At 40.1% G+C, this 23506-nt stretch overlaps 1 protein-coding gene and 1 pseudogene across 2 annotated transcripts in view; both read right to left on the bottom strand.

The window, feature by feature from the left end:
• Nucleotides 1-23506, bottom strand: part of LOC311629824 (uncharacterized protein) — a 146283-nt gene that overhangs the window by 71465 nt on the left and 51312 nt on the right. The window lies entirely within an intron of this gene.
• On the bottom strand, nucleotides 10113-11160 carry LOC311629826 (small ribosomal subunit protein eS8-like; annotated as a pseudogene). The gene is made up of 2 exons: nucleotides 10904-11160; nucleotides 10113-10636 (listed from the first exon to the last, which is right to left on the bottom strand). The product of its transcript is annotated as a small ribosomal subunit protein eS8-like (transcript).

The following is a 23506-nucleotide window of genomic DNA, read 5'->3' as shown; positions in this document are numbered from 1 at the left end:
TCCAGAGGATACTGAGGCTCCACCACCACTGGATGAAGAACCCTCCATGGAGCCCATGCTGGATCTTGCCTCAGAGGAGGAGCTGCCCCTGGAGGGCCCAGCTCAAGGGCCCCTTGTAGAATGTGATCAACCTGTCCCAAGGGACAACCTTGCTTTTTTTGTTTTCTTTTCCCTTTTTATTTTGTTCCTATGTGTTCCATGCCATGGTTCAATTTTCTCTCTTTTGATGTTTATTGCTTGGGGGTGTATTGCTTTTATCATTTTATTTTTCATGTTATTAGCCCTCTTTTTTCCATTGTACAATTTATTTTAAGTAATAAAAGTTGCCATTTGTGTTTAAAATGGTGCCGTTCCTGAGCATGAAGTACATCGCGATGCTGTGCAGGCCTCACCACTGTCTAGTTGCAGGATGTCCCATCATTCCACAAGGAAACCAGCACCTACAGTATTCACTCCCCACTCCCCATTCCCCTGGAAAACCCTAATCTGCTTTCTGCCTTTATTTCTTTAAATTTCTGGATAATTAATTTTAATGGAATCTTCCTAAAAATATGTATCAGCTCACATATTTTTATAGCATTTTTGTAATCCTAGCTGGATGAGAGATCAGATGTAAACTATGCTTTCTTAGTAAGTGTGCGTATAATCTCAGGGTAGACAACCATGTGCTAAGTGTAACTCCTGAAGTTAATCAGGAATATTCCAAAAAACTTAAGAGGTGTGAAGACTCCCAAGCTTATTTTAAGAGGCCAGCATTGTCCTAATTCTAAAATCAGATAAATACACCACAAAGAAAGAAAATTATAAATCAATATTCCTAATGAACATAGATGCTAAAATCCTCAATAAAATATCAGCAAACTGGATCCAGCAATACTTTAAAAATATCATACAGCATGATCAACTGCCATTTATTCCAGGGATGTAGAGATGGTACCATATCCACAAATGAATAAATGAGTTACACCATATAAAGTGAAGACTACAAACTACACAATCATATTAATAGATTCAGAAAAAGCATTTGGTATAATCACCCATTTAGTATAAAAATTATAAGCCTCATGGGAATAGAAGGAACATACCTCAATGTACTAAAGACAATATATAACAATCCCAAAGCAAACATCAGGTGCATTGGGCAAAACAAACATATTTTAAGTGGTAGTTTTACATATTCTTTATATGATCATTTTCCTTAAATGATCATATAAAGAATAGAGTATTTTATGGCCGGAATAGTTGCTGGGAGGTTGGACAGGAGGAAATGATGGGGATTTGGACTGAAGTGGCAGTGTGGGGGGTTATAAGAAGTGATTGGATTCAGGATTTATGTCAAAGATAATGCTGGCAGGAATTATTGGTGGATTGGATGTGACGCTTGAACAATAGAAACTAACAATATCATACAGTATTTTGCCTGAGAGACTGGGGAAGAGTAGATTGTTTTTCTAACCAGGAAGCAAGTGTCAAGCCAACTGGGAAGGGGGGTTGGGGAATAATGGCAGGAGTTCCACTTTGGAAGTATTAAAGCTTTTAGGGTTGTGATCTCAGTTGAATCCAAAGTTTGAGAAGTAGGTAGTCAGGACTAGGAGAAGAAATGAGGGCCTGGCGCTGTCCTTTGCTGGATGTTACTTTGTCCAGATCCAGAATTTTCACCGAGGTCTAGTTGACTCCAGCATTCAAACTCTTTCTACAAGGTTCTTCTCTGTCCCTAACAGCCCATCTAGAGAAGATAACAATTTGCCTCTATAATTTAAAAGCTGTGAATACCAGAAGGGCTATGATAGTCCTCCAACAGTGTATAGAAGCATGGACTGGGGTCAACCCGCCTGGCGTTACAGGTATGTTCCAGGAATGAATCATAGAGACAGCTATAGACAGCCCACTTGTCCTCAGCATGACTCTATCACTCTGCTTTTATTACATTTAAAAGGCACATATACTCATTAATTAATCTAAGTAACTAAGTATTTCCTCTGCACTGATAGAACTGCCATGTGCCAGTTCTACCTTGATAGCATTAGTTCATTCTGCCTGAAAATTTAAAGAAATCCTGATCCATAATGAATTTAACCTAAGGTCCTTGATGTGCTCTGATATAGGACCTCTTGTCAAATTTATCTGATAATCTATACTGTCCAAGCAAATCCTAATGATCAAACTTTAAACTCTATAATTACATAAACTCTGCTGCTTCTAATATCAGGCACAAACTTTATCTTCTCTTTGAAAGGTTCCTTTATTCCTCAATTTCTTATCCCTTGCTGCTTTTCTTCTCCCATATGAGCGCAGTCACTAATACTTGCTCAGTGTCCATCTGTGGCAGATGAAGTGCACCATACATCCTTACTGGTGGTCAATCCTCACTGTGATGCAGTGAGGCAGGTTCTTCTGTTATTCCTTATTTTTTCAATTTTTAAATTTTATTAAATTTTGTTAGCATAGCATTGGTCAACATGAATATATAGGTTTCATGTGTGGATATCTAAGTTTAAAAAATCTGTATATAGCACCATGTGTCCACCACCCAAAATCAAGTTTTCTCCTGTCACCTCATATTAGGACCCCTTCTCTCCTCATCCCCTGGGAAACATCACACTGCTGTTTATGTTCATAAGTTTCAGTTTCATATACCACATATGAGTGAAATTCTAATGTTCTTAGATTTTTCCATCTGACTTATTTCACTTAGTATAATGTTCTCAAGGTGCATCCATGTTGTTGTAAATGATACTCTTTCATCTTTTCTTATGGATGAATAGTATTCCATTGTGTATATGTACCACATCTCTTTATCCAGTCCTCCGTCTCAGGGCCCTTTGGCTGTTTTTTTGTTTGTTTGTTTTTAGTTTCAGAAATTTTTAAAATTTCTTTATTGATTAAGGTGTTACATATGTTTCCTTATTCTCTCAGTATCACCCCTACAGCCCACTCATGCCCTCACCCTCCTGTTATCAGTGTCTATTGGTTATTATTATATACATTCATAAAAGTCCTTTGATTGATCTCACTCCCGTATCCCAACCCTTCCCGACCTTCAGTTTGAAGTTTGATGGTCTGATTGATGTTTCTCTGTCTCTGGATCTATTTTTATTCATCAGTTTGTGTTGTTCATTATATTCCATAAATGAGTGAGATCATGTGATATTTATCTTTCTCTGACTGGCTTATTTCACTTAGTATAATGCTCTCCAGTTCCATCCATGCTGTTGCAAATGGTAAGAAATCCTTCTTTTCTATCGCTCCCTGGTGGTCTAGTGGTCAGGATTCAATGTTCTCAGGACACTTTGACTGTTTCCATGTGTTGGACACCATGAATAATGCAATGACCATAGGGGTGCATCTATGTTTGCGTATAAATAATTTTGAGTTTTTCAGGTCTATACCCAGGAGAGGAATTCCTGGGTAGTATGGTAGCTCTATTCTTAATTTTTTGAGGAATCACCAGACTGCTTTCCATGGTGGTTTTTTCAGTCCTCATTCCCACCAGCAGTGAATGAGGGTTCCCTTTTTCCACAATCTCTCCAACAATTGTTGTTGCATGTCTTGTTGGTAATGGCCACTCTAACAGGTGTGAGGTGATATCTCATTATAGTTCTAATTTGCATTTTCCTAATTACCATTGAGGTTGAACATCTTTTCAAATATCTATTGGCTGTTTATATGTCTTCTTTGGAGAAGTGTATTTTCAGATCCTCTGCCCACATTTTATTATTTATTTGTTTCGTCTTGAGTTTTGAGTTTTTTATATATTTTGGAAATTAACCGTTATCAAAGCTACTGTTTGCAAATATCATCTCCCATCTGATTGGCTGTTTGTTTTGCTGTCCGTTTCTTTTGCTGTGCAGAAGCTCTTCATTTTAATATAGTCCCATTCATTAATTTTTGCCTTTACCTCCCTGACATTTATGACAACATGGATGGGCCTTGAGAACATTATACTAAGTGAAATAAGTCAGACAGAAAAAGCTAAGAACCATATGGTGTCACTCATATGTGGGATATAAAATGGAAACTTATGAGCACAAACAGCAGTGTGGTGGTTGCCAGAGGGAGGGGACTATGGGAAGAAGGATGTTCCAATATAAGGTGACAGGAGAAGACCTGACTTTGGGTGGTGGGTACATGGTGTTATATACAGATTTTGTAACTTAGAAATCCACACATTAAATCTATATGTTCATGTTGACCAATGTCATCCTAATACATGAGATAAAATAAAGTAAAACTCTAACTGGCCATGTGCATGGATCAGAGTCAAGTTAAGGAAACAGGGCACATACCAGGTGGCTCAGTGAGGGATTGCATTCCAGGTCCAGGTGCAATGGTGATGGAAACACAGTGAAACTGAACAGGGCAGGAAGGCTTCCCCCTCTCTTACCTCCCCCCCCCACTCCTACTCCCCCATCCAAGATCAGCAGCATTGGGGGTGCCAGTCACTGGGGTTGGAGGACAGGGAGAAGTAACCTCTGCTAAGCAGCAGAGCTGTCTGATGGGATATGGGGAGGGACAAATGGGACAGCCTCAGTTCTCCCACCAGTCCCCTCGCGCTCCCCTGGGAAAAGCTAGACTGAAGCCAGAGAGGAGTTCCTATAGCTTGTGTTTGCTGTGGGCACCAGACATGCCTGGCAGAGAGAGAGAGGTGGGGAGGGCAGGTGGATCTGGAAGCCACCAGCAGGTGAATGGTGCTCCACTAGGAGGCTGAGTGTCTGAAAAGCCAGAATTCTTTGTTAGTGGCTACACATTCTAATTAGCACCCATAAAATAAAAACAATGTGTTCATACATGATTCTTCAAATGTATTAAAAATACATACATAAAAAAAGAAAAAGAAATGGCCCTCAAACAGATGGAGCTACAAAGATGAAATTCAGCAGGAATTCTGGGCTTAAGGTAGGTTCAGGAACCCCGCTACACTGTCAAGGGAAGATAATGAACAGCAGTGTACAGAGAACAATGAATCTGGTATTCGACTTAACTGCAAGCTCAATGTCAAGTCTACCTTTAACACATGATTGTTAACCTCTTTGGGGTCAAGGATTTCCCTTTGAGAGCATGGTAGCAATTAAGTATCTTCACCTTAGAAGCAAGTACAACATGCACTTAGTTGCAGGAAGCTCGAGGAAGAAGCTGGAGGCATCAGCGTTAGCTGGTGGTTTAGAACATGGTGTTCTAGCAACTCTCAGTCAGTCTAGGACCCACATGTATCTCCACCCCTCCAATTTCTTATTGTGCTTTTTCAAAAGTAACATAACTTCTCTCTGGGTTTCCTCATCTGTAAAGAGGAGATAATAACAGCAGTATCTATCCTCTCCCAGTGTTAACTGCATGAGATTCATAAGCTAAAGCACCAGGGACTTTTTGTTATACTTATATTTTTAGTATATTTAAAACTTATTAATATATTTTGTTATATGTATTGTTATTATATGTATATTCTATTGTATGTATACTACTAATGCCATTTGCTACCTTATGCAACTTTTTTTTTTTTTTTATCCTCACCTGAGGATATTTTTCCACTTATTTTTAGAGAGAGGAAAGGGAAGGGGAGAAACAGAGAGAAATGTCGATGTGAGAGAAACACAGCCATTGATTGCCTCTTGCACGCACCCCAACCAGGGACCGGGTGGGGTAGGAGCCTGCAACCTAGGTACATGCCCTTGATCAGAATCAAACCCGGGACCTTTGGGTGCACAGGCCAATGCTCTACCCACTGAGCAAAACTGGCCAGGGCTAACTTATGCAACTTTTGAGAAACTTTTAAGTTTAATATACAGGGCAGGAGAGGGGATTGTTCCTCTGGGGCTGCTTGCCACTTGGAATAATTACTAGAACCTGAGTTCCGATCTGAGCATCTCATTTTAAAAGAGACGGGTGCCAACTGGAACAGAAGCAAGGGATGCTAACCAGGAAGGTGGGGGGATGTGCAATCTAGGTACAAGAAGACATGTGAAAGAACTAAGCATATTTAGCCTAGATGGTAAAATTAAAGATAGTTAGCTCAGAGAATGGAAGATTTAACCAAATTCTAATACTTAAAAAGTTGCATTGTGGTGGAAGAAAGGGAAGTGTTCCGAATAACTCAAGGGGTCAACGTTTATATAAAGTGCCTTCACAGTACTTGGAGCTCAACAAATATTCAGTAGGTCCTTTCTCTCTCTGTTCCCTTTCCTGTCCCCTCCCCACCAAGACTGTAAGGAGAAGTTGTCTGCCACCTTTACCAACCTACCAGAGGCAGGAGACACATTTAAGTGGTTAGACCTTGGCCAGTGGTGTTAGGCTCACCAAGTGATGATGCCGGGCCCCGTGTGAAGTTGGACTCAGTCTTTAATTTCTCTGAACCTATCTGTAAACCTATGATACTAAATTGAAAATAAGTATTCCTACCTCATAGGGTTGTTGTGAGGATTAAATGTGCTGCGTACATAAAAGGTATTTAGAGCAGGGCCTGACATTTAGCAAACACTTGAGCAATTGCTTTGATTATGTTGATTTCACATCCCTGAAAACCAAATTACATTGTAATTTCCCTTGTCTCCTTATTCTCATAGTTAATGATCTGCTCTTTTATGCAAAACTTCATCTTTTCAAGAAAACAGTTGCATGCATTTTTCTTCAGACATGCAAAAAGCTGGAAAGCTTGATCTCAAAAGTAGTTTAATAGTTGAGGTAATAGCTCCTCATCCCTCACTCTATAGTCCAGAGGGACATCAAAGTGCTTTCTATGGATTCTGTGGTTTGATGTGCTCTTGTGAAGACAGTCAGGTGAGGGTCTGAACCATTCTCAATGTCAAGCACGGTCTAGTTACACAAAACATCCACTGAACAAGCTCATCAGTGAGACCCCCTCACTGAGTGCCTCACAGGATTAACTCCGGGGGCAGCTCATACTGCAGTTGAGAGCACAGGACTAAGGCAGCTTGCAAGAGGCAGTTAATAAGAGATTGGGCTCCAGGTTGAAACTGAATCCTGGCTCCATTATCTTTGTGGCTTTGGATATGTCACATAAACTCTCAATTTTCTTGTCTATAAAATGAGAAGCATAATTGATGTGCCTAACTAGTAGGGGTTTCATGAGATAATGCTTGTAGAGTTTAGCACCAAGTGTTCAATGATGTGATGATAACGATGATGATGTTGATTTCAATATTAAAAAAATGACTAAGTACTGTGCCTGTTGTACTGTTTTAAGCTGCACAGATAATTAAAGGGGAGGTCAGTGTGAAACTAGGTAGAGCATGCATCTTAGTTCCCAGTCAATGTTTCTAAGGTTCAGACAGATAGATAGGTTCTGAGCCTGATGGTAGAGAAAGGATAGGTTTAGATCTGCAAAGACACTTCCCATGAGAAAAGAGCATGAAGGATAGAAAATGGAACACCTCAAAGTCTAGTGTGGAAGTGACAGGCGGCTTCAAAAACGACGAGCTACTTTGTGATAATAACCGGCATGGTGGAAGGTAAACACAGGCGTTAGTGGCAGACAGGTGTGGCTTTGACTCCTCAGACAAATGACCTGACATCTGTAAGCCTCGCTGGTCTCATCTTTGCTATGCGGATCCTTTTAGCTTCCTTGTAGAATTCTGAAGAGGATTAAGTGATCTACTGAAGGTAAAATAGTTACCTCAGTGATAGGCCCAAAGTCAGCTAGTCTGATTATCTAGTGATATTCTACATAAAACAAATACTAAGAGGAATTATATAAATTCACCTGGACAAACACCCAACTGCAAGAGAATTGGGAAAAGCTTACTATCTTCCTTCCATGGCCTCACTCTCTTTACTGTTTTCTATAGATATTTCAAAACCTACAATAAATGTCAGGCATTATCACCAGGGGTAAGATAGAGCTATCATTATCTCATTTAACCCTCACCCAATTCTAGGACAAAGATAATTTTATTTGCCTCAGTTTATAGATTAAATACAAAGGTTTAGGTTTAGAGAGATTAGTCCCTGTCTAGGCTCACAGGTAGCAAGTGATAGAACCAGAGGTTAAGCCAGGGCAGTTTGGCTCCAAGGATTGCTCTTTGTGTATCGCTGTGGACACCCAGCAGTCCTCCCTGAGACCTCAGGACATGTTCCTCCTGAACTGGACCTGCTACGGCAGCATGGGCCCACTACCTGGATTCATAAAAAGAAAAACAACCTTGCAGGGAAAATGCACATAATTGGGCATGAGGCTGGATAGAGAGTAGGCTCCTGCAAGTGCCATTTCAATCTTTCTCTGTAATGTAATTCTCATTTTAATTCATAGCGAACAAATCCTTATACTTCAGGGTGCTGCAGACCTGGCCTCTACTGCCGGGAGAAGTGCTTATTGGAGCTGCTCTCCTATAATGGCAGAGACAGAGTGCCTCCAAAAAAAAAAACAAAAAACCATAATCCTTCAGAAATAGGTCTGGTTGTGTCAAGTGACATTAATTGCACAGCACAGATGAGCGCCATCAATTGCAACCTTGTTCGTGAGAAGACCATGCCCTCACAGGCACTACTTGGAAACTATTTGCTCCTTTTCTGGCCAAAATAATTGAAAATTAAATTCAAGAACATTATAGAAAATCTGGAGAGAATTCAGTGAAGATAAGAAAAAAAGATTAAAATATTAAACTACTGTTTCTAAATGTTTTCTTCTCAATTTTCTCCATGCATTCTCTTCACGTCTCATATAACCAATCTCACCTCCCTGTCCCTAATTTCTCAAAGGAAAGGGAAGGAGGGAAAGGGAATAAGAAAGGGACAAAGTAAGGAGAGTAGAAAAGGCACACAGAAAGAAAGGGAAGAAAGAATCAGATAGGTGGGCATCTATATATTTGATGTCTTTGTGAGGTCAGAAACCAGGTAACTAGGATAAAACAAGAGAGCAGAAAACACAGAAAGTTCTCAGGGGAGCACCTCTGCGTACTGACGGGGCCCAAGAGAATGAGCAGGTTTCAAGCAGGTTGAAATTGAAATGCAGAGGCTTCTTGCCTTACAGTAGGGTTACCTGTCATAAACAATAAACCTGTCACAGTTGAAAATATCATGTCAAAAATGTACTTACTACATCTAACCTACAACACATCATAGCTTAGCCTGTTTCTACTGAATGTGAATGGCTTTTTTACTATCATAAAGTCCAAAAGTCATAAATCAAACCATCGTTAAGTCAGGGACTGTCTGTGTTAGAATCAAAGAAGTCAAAGAAATGTGGAGGCAAAATCGCCACACATCACCCATGCTGTTAGTGGCTAAACCTTCCCCAAAGAAACCTTGTCACACCTCCCCAGACATAGGACATCTTGTCCTCTGGGCTCTCATGATGCTAGTAATGGTGTCAGGTGAGGGGAAGGAGACTGATGGCCGTGACATGTGTATTTATTTAGATGCTGCACTGAGAACCTTTGGAGCTGATATTACCTTCTATTCATGTGTGCTCACAGTAGGTGTCTACTGGAAAGGAGGGAAGAAAAGAAGGAAGAACGGAGTCAGAGAGATTCAAAAACATCTCCTGATCTTAATCAGCATGAGCCACATCTTCCCTTCGAATCTAGCTACACATGCCCGGACTGATTATCAGGAAAGAGGAATAAAAGGCATAGTGATTCATATTGTATCTTTTCACTGGAAAGTTTTAAAATTAGCAGCTGCCAAGACTGTGAATAACTAACTAAAACTCAAGGGCAGATATTATGAACTTCATAGACCATTATCTCTAAAAATAATTGTTCTGAATAAGCTTTTAAAAATGGGTGATGCCTTTTACATCCCCATCTGTCCCATACTAATATATACTCAACTCTTAACATGTTGCCTTTGAAGTCTTCATTAAGACATTCCAATTAATTACTAAAAAATAGAAAATGCAGCGTAACAACGCCTCATATTTTAGCCATGCTCACTTTACCGTGGTTTCTTTTCCTTGTTACACAATGTTCGGAGGTGAGTGGAGTAAGTACTGTTAATTGCCTCCTGCCCAGAGATGTGGGATTGGAGGAAAGGAAAGCAACAGCACACAATAGATTGATGTCTGAGCAAAAATGAAAACCTGGATTCCGAGGCTGAGCTTAGCTTTCACCCTGCAGCATGCTTAGAGTAGAATATTCTTGGGGCGTGTCTTTTGAAGCAGAAAAAGGAGCAAATATTTCCCAATTTTGTATATATTAGACATGTTCTCATTTATACTAATGTATTTATTTTAAGTAACTTTTTTAAAATAAAACTAAACACCTTTATTACATGAGCTAAGACAGGAGGGAAAATGATTTATTTGCCTTTCCAGGCCTTGATTTTCCTCAAATAGTACTCCAGCTCCTTGCTTCGGAGCACATAGCCATCTGCTGGGCCACACTGGCCTAGTCTTGAAGCCATGCATGCCAGAAGCTTGCCCTGCTGGAACTGCTCCTCTAGAAGACTGATTTTGGCATTCTTTTTCCTTTCATCATATTTCTTCTGAATTTTCTTTGATCGATTTTTTGTTCAAAATCTCTTCCTCTTCACAAGTCAGCTTGGCCCCCTTCTTGAGGCCCAGGGGCAGTGCGTAGTGGGACTCGAACCACTGTCAGTGCTGTCAATGAGCATGATGCAGTTCTTTACTAGGGTCTTGGTGAGGATCAGTTCGCTGTTGGATGCATTGTAGATAACATCAATAATCCTTGTTTGTTTGTGTGTGTTTTTTGTTGTTGTTTTTAAAATATATTTTATTGATTTTTTTTTTTTTTTTTTTTTTTTTTTTTTTTTTTTTTTTTTTTTTTTTGCAGAGAGGAAGGGATAGAGAGCTAGAAACATCAATGAGAGAGAAACATCAACCAGCTGCCTCCTGCACACCCCCTGCTTGGGAATGTCCCCTCAACCAATGTACATGCCCTTGACCGGAATCGAACCTGAGACTTTTCAGTCTGCAGACCCATGCTCTATCCACTGAGACAAACCAGTCTCGGCAATAATCCTTGTTTTGTGTGTACAACACTCTGAGCCCCAGGAGAAGTTGCCTACGTCCAGCCTCGAGGCTCGGTACTTCTCGTTGCCTCTGGGCATTCGGACTGTGTGTATGCGAGGGGGTCCAATCTTAGTGTTGGCAGCGGGGCGTCCCAACGCATACTTTTGCTTCTTGTGGTACGGCTTTCTCTTGCCCAAGGTTTTTCAGTGCTTGTGCCAGTTGTCCCGAGAGATACCCATAGGTTGGCTATAAGGTAACTTTTTATCGCTCTCATGCAGCTCTGGTTTTCAAACTTCTTTTAGCAGCATAACCTTTTAATCAAAATTTCATGCCGAAGTCCTCTATGAAAACCAGAGAAAAGTGGAGTTGTACCTCTCTCCAGCTAAATGACTTAAAAAAGTATTGGTGATAGGAACCTCAGTCTCAATACCAAACACATGAGGAACACCTGGATACCATGAAACAGACCAGAAACCATGTCACAGAGCATGTCCAACTTTTGGTGGAGTGAGAAGAGCAAGGATTTCAAGTCTAACCGATTCCATTTCAAGCCTACCACTCACTCACTGTGTATGTACACTGAGGAGGTAATTAGCCTCTCTGAGCCTGAGTTTGTTCAGCTGTAAAAAAAAAAAAAAAAAAAAAAAAAAAGTCATCAGAACACCTGCCAGGCAAGCCTGTTGTGAGGATAAATGCAGGTACCCTAAGTGAATCATGGCGCCCAGTGCTCAGCACACAGTAGGTCCAGAGATGGGAAGACCAAACCCACAAACTTTTCTGATAAACAGACATGTTCTTGTTTTCAGAATGTATTAAGTCCCATTTGTTTTCTAAGTCCAGCTCATGATTTGAGCACTTGGAGGTTTGTACTACTCCCTTCCAACATTTAGCATTTTCTATTCAGTTAGCACAGCATCAAGACTTTAAAAGCAGCTTGAAAATAAACTTGATTCCAAATATGATTTATAATATCCCAAGCAACAGCTCATTTACCCAAGAAAGCTCCATCAATTATTGACAGATGAATCCTCAGAGGAGAAACAGCATTAAGACTAGGAGACGAAGGGAAAAGCATGCTTCAACCCCTTAAGCCAATTACCCAAGGTGATTTTGAGCATTAAATCCTTAGATATGCTTAATTTATTGTACTTGCCTGTAAGCACAGAAAGAAGTGTGAGGAGGGGGAAAATGCTAAGCAATTTAGGACTGCTTTTAAAAACAAAGAGAAAGAAGGGCATAGGGAGAAAAGTACAGAGGAGGCTGTATGTGGGCGTTGGACACGTGTGGGTTTATAGATTGAGCATCCCCAGCCCTCACACACTGGGCACTGCAGAGCCTGCTACTCCCCACCTGTCTTTGTTCAGCACAGAAATAATTGCGCTTACCTGCCTCTAACCTAATAATTACAGCAGTGCCTGATTTTATTCTCAGCATGTTTATCGTGGTCAAATTTCCTCAATTTTCAGTGCAGAGGCCTTACCAAGGATGCTGGCATTGTTTGCTTTAACATCAAGCTCGTGACAAGGCTATGTAAAGTTCAGTAAAAAGCCAAGAGGCCAGTGTGAATCCAGCCCACGGGGGGTGTAATCTACATTTGACATGCCGATATTAGAAAACCTTGGCAAGATGATAAGGCTTGCATGTGGGGGAAGAAAGAGAATGTATAAGGCCAATAAATTAGAAGATGCTACTATATTTCTTCCATAGTTTTCTAAAAAGAAAAAGAAAAAGAGACTTTTTCTAAAATCCAAATTATAAGGCAAAAGTGACCAATTGTGCCTACTTAGCTTTAATTTACAGGTACTAAGGAATGTGTGTGCATGTATGAACATGCAGGCATACATTGACTACATGTATCTTATGGATGAGCACTGGTAGATGGAATAAAGAAACTCAGGAGGAAAGGCAAAGGAGATGGGTAAGGGATCAACCAAAGGACTTGTATGCATGCATATAAGCATAACCAATGGACACAGACAGTTGGAGGGTAAAGGCATGTGCCTGGGAGAAGTCAATGGGGGGAAAAGGAGACATATGTAATACTTTAAACAATAAAGAATTTAAATTTTGAAAAAGAAAAACTCAGGACATGAGGAAGATCTAACCTATTTAAAATTTTGCATGATGAGTGGAATATTTCTATATTGAGAAAATAAATCCTGCCACGCAAGACCGGAAAAATTACTACCCTGACTTAATGCAATCTGTGTTTTAAAGTACAGTTTTAGAACATTCTAAAATTACCTGCTAACACCTCATGATCTGGCAGAATAATTATAGGCTAGATTCTTTCACCTTTTTTATACTGTTTCATTAAGAATTATGAGATTCACTATAGTGGGATAGTCAAAGCCTGGCTTCTTATAGCACATGTTTTTATCCCATAATTAAACTGTGTATATAAAAGATACAGCTCTGACTGGTTTGACTCAGTGGGTAGAGCATCGGCCTATGGAATGAAGGGTTCTAAGTTCCATTCCAGTTAAGGGCATGTACCTTGGTTGTGGGCACATCCCCAATAGGGGGTGTGCAGGAGATAGCTGATTGATGTTTCTCTCCCATCCATGTTTCTAGCTCTCTATCCCTCTCCTTTCCTCTCTGTAAAAAATCAATAAAATATATTTTTTTTAAAAAAAAAAACATAGTAAGCAGTGACTTTTTAAAGCTTCAACTTCTCAATTTCAGATTCAAAATCAACATTTAATTGTCTATTGGTTGCCAGATACTGTGCAAGTGCTTTCAAAAGCACTGCCTCACACTCAGGTTCTAAACCAGGTCTTCTGATTCCAATCTCATATGCATCCCACCAAATCACAGCCTCTATCACTGCCTGTCACCAAGTCCTGGAGGGATTAGACAGGGGAGGAAGTAGAGGAGCAGTGGCAGACTCAATGGTAACGTAGAATGGTAGACCCCTGACTTGCCCTTAGAACCATCTGCTTTATTATTTTGGGACTCTCATTTCCCTAAATGTGAAACTGAAGCAAGAATATCGAATCCCCTTGATCAACTCACAAAAATGTCAAGAATCTGAAGCACTTCACACCCTTCTCCTTGAGATTTCCTCTGTATTACAGGTGTGACTCCAGACAAAATAAACTAAAAGTGAAGTGTATCCTGGATAAGAGTTTAGACCTTTGATGACTACTCATGTTAGCCATGCTGCAATGGCTTCAAATCTTGTGTTAGAGGAGAGGAGCAGTCCGGGGAGAGGGCATTCCATCACCCTGGAACACATCCTCAAAGGTTCATTCTTTAAGGGATGGACACTATTTCAGCATACGTATCTGAAATAGCCAAAAGGTATTCTGAGCTAAAGACAATAAATAATGTGTGAGGGATCAAACTGGATAATACCATTCAATATCAACATAAAGGTATGACTATAAAGTAACTTTTTATTGTGAGTAACCTGTCAGCTGTTTTGAACACAACTGCCAACAAGAAATCCAAAATACTTTAGGTTACTGCATACACATATTCATAAGGTTTCCTCCTCAAAGTGCTTAGATGTTGAAAACAGCAAATTTCAATAACACATTTCTTCCATTAAGTGGATGAGGAAACTGATTTTAAACAATGATCCCTGGCCTGAACCACATGTGCCCACATGTATGTGTCCGTGCACATGTGTGTATATAGCCCACAGCTGGGAACTTCCCTGGCTTACACATCATCCTGTAAGAGCTGGGCTAGTCAGTTCATCTGGGCACTGAATCTTTTCTTTAGGGGGTGGGGCCTGCATCTTGAGTACAACTGTCCTGCCTTCCTACAGCAGGTTTATATCTTCACATTCTGGAAAGAATATTGTTATTCTTGACTTTCAAAAAACTAAAGGAATTATGTGACAACTCCTGCTTCTTAATTAAAGCTATATACTTTCTAAAACAGTAAAGTATGAACACACACAATAAAGTATGCATTAAATACAATGTTCCTAATCTGAACTTCCAAGCATCACTTACTAGATAAAAAGATATTTCTGCTTGGCCAGTGTGGCTCAGTGATTGAGTGTGCATCTGTGAACTAGAAGGTCACTTGTTTGATGTCTGGGTTAGGGTCTCCATCCCCAGTGTGGGGTGTGCAGGAGGCAGCCAATCAATGATTCTCTCTCATCGATGATGTTTCTATCTCTCTCCCTCTCCCTCCTCTCTGAAATCAATAAAAGTATAATATGCTAATTAGACCGGACATCCTTCTGGATGACCTTCTGGATGAAGCCAGGACTGTGAGGGAAGCCTGGGTCCTGAGTGCCAGATGAAAGCTGGTGCCTGCAGCTGGGGGAAGGAAGGCCTACTTTTGAACAAATTTCATGCATGGGGCCTCTAAGATATATATGATATTTCTGAAGTTTTAGGAAATGGAATGAAGAAGATGAAGCACCCTCTAGTTTCTGTATGGGGATACTTTTTGCAGTTTTTCTCCCTTCAGGAAAGAGCCCAAAATCATCCTATATAACAAAAGCCTACTATGCAAATCAACTGAACAGTGGAATGACTAGTATCTATGAAGTGCACTGACCACCAGAGGGCAGACACTCAACGCAGGAGCTGCAGCTAGCCTGCAGGTCCCAGGCCAGCCAAAGTGGGTGCCAGTGGTGGCCCCCTATCACCCTGCAGAGGGAGGCAATCGGCAGCAGCAGTGGGGGGTGGGACCTGCGAGCCAGCAGCACCAGGCTGGATCAGCCCTGATCGCCGGCCAGGCCTAGGGACCCTACCCATGCACAAATTTTATGCGCCAGGCATCTAGTAATCAAAATAATTAACATTCAGATAGTGAATGTGATTTAGCACAAAACGTTTTCTGAACTTTAAAAATCATGACCTATTACTATACTCTAGTCAATAAATTTGTTTCTCACATAGATACAGGCTAGCAATTCTGAAACCACTTTATCTTTTATGAGGATTAGACAAGTAAATGTATCATAGATAATATGGACCAAGTTTCTCATGCTCAGGGAAAAAAGTACAAATAGGAGAGAAGGAAAATCAGTGCACCCTAGTGGCAGTAAGCATACCTATTGCCCAGATCTTAGTTACTAAAAGACATTCTCCAATAAAAAGAACCAGAGAGCTTCTTTGAAGAAAGCTTAATTCTAAGTCTGAAGCAGGGAAAATACAAGATGAATCTAGAGCATCTTATAATTCTAAAAAGTGCTCCAAAAAGTAGAGGGGGGATGTGGAAAGGGCATAAAAGCCACCTGAAAAAACTCTCAATGGCCAAAAGCAACAAAATAAACTGTGATAGCAAAGCATTACAACCCATAGAAAAACATTAATTTATGTGAGTCTATGTTGATATAAAGAAATGAATAAATAAGTAAGTGGTGGATAAGAGCTCTTTATTCTGATGAATTGTAATTAATAAACGGAAGGGGGAAATGAGGAAATAGAGAATCAATCTTAAAACACACAAATTGTTGCAAGCAAGACCTACAAATGAACACTAAAAGTACTAGATGTCAGTTTGAGGAGAAACAAGTCATTTGCATAATCTCACAGTGTCTCTCCCCAAGATGCTGATTGATTACAAAGGGGGAAATAATAGCGGTACAGACACCTGGCAGCCACCGCCTTAATCAAGTAATCAAGGTTCGCACCTCCGGGAATAACATATTTTGACATCATGCACCTTCTGTTGTTTTGCGCTGAAAAGGGCTCATCACTCTGCATTCATCTCCTCAGTGATGCAAAACCGCAATCCAGTCATGGGAAACATCAGATAAAACCACACTGGGGGAAGGCCTTCAAAAGAACAATTGACCAGGACTTCTCAAAAGTATCAAGGTCATAAAAAAACAAGGAAAGACAGAAAAACTGTGGCAGATTGGAGGAGACCTACAGCGATGTGACAACTAAATGCAATGTGGGACCTGGGATGGGATCCTGGAACAGAAAAGGAATATCAGTGAAAAGCTAGTGAAATAAAAATAAAGTCTGTACTTTAGATAACAATGTTGTGCCTATCTTTATTTTTTTCAGTTTTGATCATTTTACTGTGATTATGTAAGATGTTTCCTTAGGGAAATCTGGGAGAAGAGTATACAAGAAACATCTGTACTATCTTTGCAACTTTTCTAAAGTCTGAAGTTGAAAATTAAAAACAGTTGTAGCCTCGCCAGTGTCACTCAGTAGTTGAGCACCGACCTATAAACCAGAAGATCACTGTTCGATTCCCAGTCAGGGCACATGACTGGGTTGAGAGCTCAATCTCCAGTAGGGGGCATGCAGGAGACAGCCAATTAATGATTCTCTCTCATCGCTGATGTTTCAGTCTCTCTCCCTCTCTGAAATCAATTTAAAAAAAATTTATGTTAAAAAAAACGTAATTGTACACTAATCAGCACAATCTAGTCAGAAGAATATTATGATTTATAAGCTTTCCTTCCATGTCATATAAAACAGTGAGCTAATTATATTAGAGGCCTCTAGGTCTTAGGGAAAATAATACAGAGATAAGCATCTTCCTGTTTCTAATTCAAAAGCCATGGGAGAGAAGGACTAGGGAAAGATGGTTTTGATCTGATAGATAGGAGCACCCTAAAAAGTCTGATCATAGCACATATGCTAGTGTGTTTGGCATTTAGGTGACATCCTGAGAACCTACCTTAATCCTCTGATTCTCCCTAGATGGAAAAACTGGGACTGCTGAACCAAATATATTATAAAAACGAGGGCTAGTGACGATAAAATTTGCACTTATTGAAAGCTTATGAGACGCCAGGCACCATCCAAAACTAGTTACATCTATTGACTCATCTCTCACAAAACCCTATTAAGCAAATACTGTTGTCCCCATTCTACAGACAAGAAAACTGGGGATGCAGAGAGGAGAAATGAGGCTCAGAAAATGTGTGTGGCTGGGAAAACTATTTGATCGTCTATTTACCCATCCCACAGGGTGTGTTTTACCTGCCTAACCCAGATATATTCTATTTTAATTAATTGCTCATATTGCAGACTCTCTTCAATTTGAACGCAGAGCAAGTAGAGGGAAGAACCTATATGGGGAGTCATTTCCTCCAGCTGGCCCCTGGGTCCCAGAGCTCAAGGGCCTGGCCCCGTCAGTGAAAGAACTAGCATCGCCTTCCTTATCACCAGTGCTCCAGCCAGCTTAAGGCAGAAAATGTGTTGAGCAGTGGAGGAGCCTTCTCTTGCTGGGCTGGTCACCCACTGAGATTCCACACTCGGAAAAATGAGTAATTACTTGTTGTCAAGCTGTATAATCATTTCCTAAAAGAGCAGAAGTTGGCACAATTTCCCCAGGTTCCTCTAGGCCTGTTCCATTAGGATAATAACTATCTTCAAAACTGAATAGTGCTTTTGATTTATAAACTTCACTCACATGCTGTACTTCATCTTCAAACCACCTTAGAGGTTAGTTCATACATCACTTAATAAGTACCTACAAAGAGCAGGCTAGGTGTCAGGCCCCAGGAATGAAACAGTGAACAAGACCAATCTGATCCTTGCCCACCCACCTAGAGAGCTGACATTACAAGGGCAAATGCAAGCCAAAAAAATAAGAAATAAACATAGATAAAAATAAGTACAAAGTATGGAGTTATAAAGAGAAGAATGCTATAAAGAAAAAAATAGTAACCAAGAGTAACACAGAGAGACCTGCTTTAAAGAGGGGTTTATACCTGCTCTGAGGAGGGGGTGTTTGATGAGAAGCCGCCACCAAGTCCAGGTTAGCCAGCACCTCTCATTCAGAGGAACCAGAAAATTCAAAGTTATGTGCACATGGGGGCTGGGACATGTATGGAAACTGCCTGGCATATTATGGAAACTATCAGAAGGCCAATTCCTCTGGAAAATTAAGTAGGAGAACGGGGGTTTGAAATGAGGTCACAGAGGAACGCAGAGAGCAGATGGTGTCTGGGGCAGTGCTAACTGGCTATATATGAAGGTATCATTCTAAATGCAATGGAAAGAGCTGACAATGTAACGGTCATTTCACAGGGAGTAAAATTAAACTCATCTTGTCAGAGTTCTCATACTTATAAGCATACAGCTCCATCCCAGACCTTTCCTCTCTCCTGTCCACAAATATGTGCTACACGCATGTTAGGTGCCAAGCACATGACTACTAACAAATAAAATAGTCTTAATCTCAATTGGATTAAGTCTGGAGTGATAAATTATCATGTGAACAAATGCAATAACATATAACAGGCACTGTGCCCCAGTCTCTACAGAATACTGGTATAGAGGAGGCTTGAAGGTGAAGAAGTCATGTCTATGTGGGTGGGATAGGGAAAGTCAGAGAGTTAGCATTGAGCTCAGTCTAGAAGATAAATGCTTGTAAGAAAAATAGGGGGGGGGGGGGGCGATAATCAACAAAGATTTAGAGAATTAAACTGCCTGGTAGATACTGGAAATCAGCAAGCTGTTTTTGTCATGAGGTGAGGGTGAGAAGTTAGAGCAATGGTTCCCAATGTGAGGCAATGTGCCCACCAGGGGGCAATGTGATTTTTAAGGGGGACAATTTGAGAATGCATTATTAACAGTGAATTTTTTGCATTTTTTATAGTTCTAGGGTCCTCATATACAGTATAAGTATATATTGACGTATTTATGCATTTTAGTCCTCTATTATATGTTTTGAGACTTTATTTGCTATTTTTTCATATCACTTCATATTATTATTATCTAACAATTTTTTAGTGATTTATCCCTCAATACTTCAACTGTCCTTTCATTCTTTTATTTTTCTCTTTCATGGATGCCAGGTTCTTTGGAAGCTTGTTTAGACCAAGTTAATAGCCTCGTAGGCTTCCTCCATGTGAATAGGAGTTCACCTTTTGAATAATAAGAACTATAGTATGTCATGTGGGGGGGGGGGAGATCAGGATTTTAGAGATTTTAGAGAGGATTTTAGTGGGACATGGCAAAAAAAAAAAAAAAAAAAACAGTTGAGAACCACTGAGTTAGAGGGTGAGGTTGAAAAATAAAAGTGGCCAAAGGCCAGATCATGAGCCTCTGGCATGCCAAGTTTTACTTCATTCTCTGAGCAACAGAAGCCAGTAAGTTTTCAAGTATGAGTGCAACCTAAATGGATTTTTTTCAGATAGAAACACATCTGTACATCTAAATTGCACAGGTGAAATGGGAGGAAGTGGGGGACAGTGATGGCCACAGAGGGAACAGTTGGAAGCTTGCAAGGTCCAGGTTAAAGGTAAGTGGGGTGTGAGGTAAAACTATGGGTGTGGGTTTGAGAGCCGAGAAAGGCTGCACAGATGATAAGGAGGAAGAAGGTACGGAAATTACGACAGAGCTTGGGGTGAGGGAGACAGAGGATTGGGTGAATTTTGGATTTTTATAACTTTTGGCTCCCAGTTCAATATTTTTGAGATAAAAAGTTTTCCCACCTTATATAAAAGTATGTCTTTTATCTGTTGCAAACAGTTTGACACATCTTCTTTGGCAGCTAAGAAAAACTCACCTGAGATTATTCACATTTTAAGAAGTGTTTAAAGAGAAATACTTCTTTTTCCTGACAAACTATTGTTTAGAAGACAATGAAACTTTTTTTTTAACCTACAATGATCAGCATAATGACCTCTACTGAGGTAAAGAACAAATTTCCGCATTGCCACAGGCAGGACAGATATCTAAGCAAAAAAAGAAGGCAGGTTTTAATGAGCAGAATATTTTTGCAATTTAAGTGTCTATCAAAGGGAAAATATTATTATTCTATTCAAGAAGGTAGATCTCTCTCTGGGATTCTCAGAAAATATGAAATAATAATCCCCTCATGTTCAGATCTGTCTTGACATGCCCTACACTACCACCATAAACACAGCACACAGAAGTTCAATTTCTATCCTCAGATGCTTAAAAACTAACTTCAGCCCTAGTCTTTTTGGCTCAGTGGATAGAATATTGCCCTGGACACCAAAGGGTCCTGGGTTCAATTCCAATCAAGGGCATATATCTTGGTTGCAGGCTCCTCCCTGGCCCAGGCCCTGGTCAGGGCTTGTGCAGGAGGCAACCAATTGATGTGTTTCTCTCACATCAATGTTTCTCTGTGTCTTTCACTCTCCCTAAAAAAATAAATAAATAAATAAATAAAAAATAAAAATAAAAAAAATTAAATAAATAAAAGGCAAAATATCCTTGTTGAGAATTAACTTTAAAATAACCAGATTCAGATTCAAATCTGAGATTTGACTTGAGATATCTGAAAAAGGTAACATTTTGAAATTATATTTAAAGGCTTTTCAAACTAGGCTGGCTTTAGGGGATAAATGTCAGTGACATTTATACATTAACTAGAGTCCTGGTGCACAAATTTATGTATGGGCAGGGACTCCTGACCTGGCTGGTGATGGGGCCAATCGGGGCCAGCCATCAGGGGAGGGACCCTGGGAGGTTGGCTGTGGGAGCACACTGACCACTAGGGGGCAGCTCCTGCGTTGAGCATTTGTCTCCTGGTGGTCAGTGTGCATCACAGCAACTGGTCAACTGGTCGTTCTGGTCATTTGGCCGTACAGATTACTTAGGTTTTTATATACAGATAAATTATCCTAGGAGTTTTTATAAGATAACTTGCATATATATCCTGCTCTCATTTCAGTTTCCTTTCCCAAGTCCCCTCTTTCTTGCTCATTTCATTTTATCATTCATCTCCTGTTAGAGAGGAATAAAAAATTCTGACCATGCTTAGGGAGAGAAATGGTCTGAGATTCCTGTTAGCTTAATGTTTTACAAAGAATAGGCTATGTGTAGAGAACTATCAAAGAAAATGAGTTAAGACCTCAAATTGCCTTGGTAAAAGCACCACCAATGATGGTCATTTGGGAGAACTACTCCAAGTACTTTAAATAGTCAAAAATATATGTCATTATCATATCACTATGGTAATGATGAGAAAACTGAAGGTAAGAGAGGCTAGGTAACCTCACTGAACATCATGTAACTAGTAAGTAATGGAATTGGGATTCTGACCCAGTTCTATGAGTTTGAAGCTGAGGAAATGAGTAGCCATTCTTAATTTAGTAACCTCACAACATAGACCATTTCAGGGGAAATTTTATAATGCCTTCTAGATCCCTTTTCCCTTCACAAGCACAAATGTGGAAAATAATTTTAATTTATATGTATGTATCTTTAATTGGCTACCCTGCTTACTTATTTCAGAATCCAAAGACACATTCACTTATTAAACCTTTGGGTATTTTCACAAGTTGGCATAGGAAACAGAAATAATGGACATAACACACTTCTTGCAATAGCCAGCAATTAATGGAAAGAGCTCTCATAGCTGTCGTTAACTCCACTGTAAACTCATATTCTGCCCATCTAACTGCAGAAGCCAATTCTAAGTAAACAAATGATTTAATTTTCTCCCTGAGCTAAAGTGGACCAAGGAGAGGCAATTCTCTATTGAGTAAGTAGTGTTGCAGTTTGTTAATGACAACCTTGAAGTAACCTAACATTATGGTCTCATCTAATGAATATAGTTTTCTAAATCTAAATTGCAGACTACTAAAAATCAGTTGCATAGAGGGAAAGAGGCTGTCAGCCAAAATAATGAAGGTGGGAAGAAGGCAGCATATTTTAAAACAGATTTTTATATAATACAATCATTTGCCAGAGATACCATTTACTTGGCTCAGATGAGTGATTTCCCCAGCCATGCATCCCACCTCTCTGTAGGCTCATTTTGTGTCTATCAAAGAAATTATAGGCTATCATAGGAAGTTATAGGAATCTTGTGTGTATCATTGAAGTTATAGGATGCTAATGGATGTTGTAATAAGTTACGGGATTGTAGAGCAAGACACAGGATGGGCCAGGAGTTAGGAGAATTAAATTTAAATGGTGATGAATATAAGACTAGGTAAGTAGGTGAAATATAACAAGTATAAATACAAGAGCTATATATGGGTACCTCTCAGGAATGTCTTATTGGTGATATAAGAAATTACCAAAAAATCAGAGGGTTAAAACAACACAAATACATTATCTCACAGTTTCTAAAAATCAAAAGTCCAGGTTGGCTGGGCTAGGTCCTCTCCTTTGGGGTCTCACAATACCAAAATCCAGGGGTCCTCAAACTTTTTAAAGTGGGGGCCAGATCACGGTCCCTCAGAGAGCTGGAGGGCCGGACTATATGAACTACTAATTCCTACTGTAACACCTCGGCTGCGCTCACTGCCCAAAAAACCTGGCGGGCCGGATCAGACTCCTCTGCGGGCCGCATGTGGCCCGCGGGCCGTAGTTTGAAGACCCCTGCAAATCAAAGTGTTGGTAGGGCTGCTTGGGAAGAATCTGCTCCCAAGCTCATTCAGTTTGGTAGTGGTTGTAGGAGAAGGTCTCCATTTCTTTGCTGCTATAAGCCTGGGAGTTGAGCTCCTAACAGCTGCTCACATTCTTTCTCATGCTTTCCATGCAGTCCCCTCTAGCAATGGCAGTAGAGTCCCTGTCTTACTTTAAATTTGTCTGTCTTCTTCTCCTGCCATCTCTCTGGCTCCAGCAAGTTCTCCAGAAAGCTCTCTACTTTGCAGGGAGATTAGATTAAAGATCACCTGGGTAATCAAGGACAACCTCCCTGTCTTACCCTTTACTACATCTG

The sequence above is a fragment of the Pipistrellus hanaki genome, assembly GCF_964339955.1.
Source record: "Pipistrellus hanaki genome assembly, chromosome: 11".
NCBI classification, from domain to species: Eukaryota; Metazoa; Chordata; class Mammalia; order Chiroptera; family Vespertilionidae; genus Pipistrellus; species Pipistrellus hanaki.
This window is presented reverse-complemented; position numbering and strand designations above follow the sequence as displayed.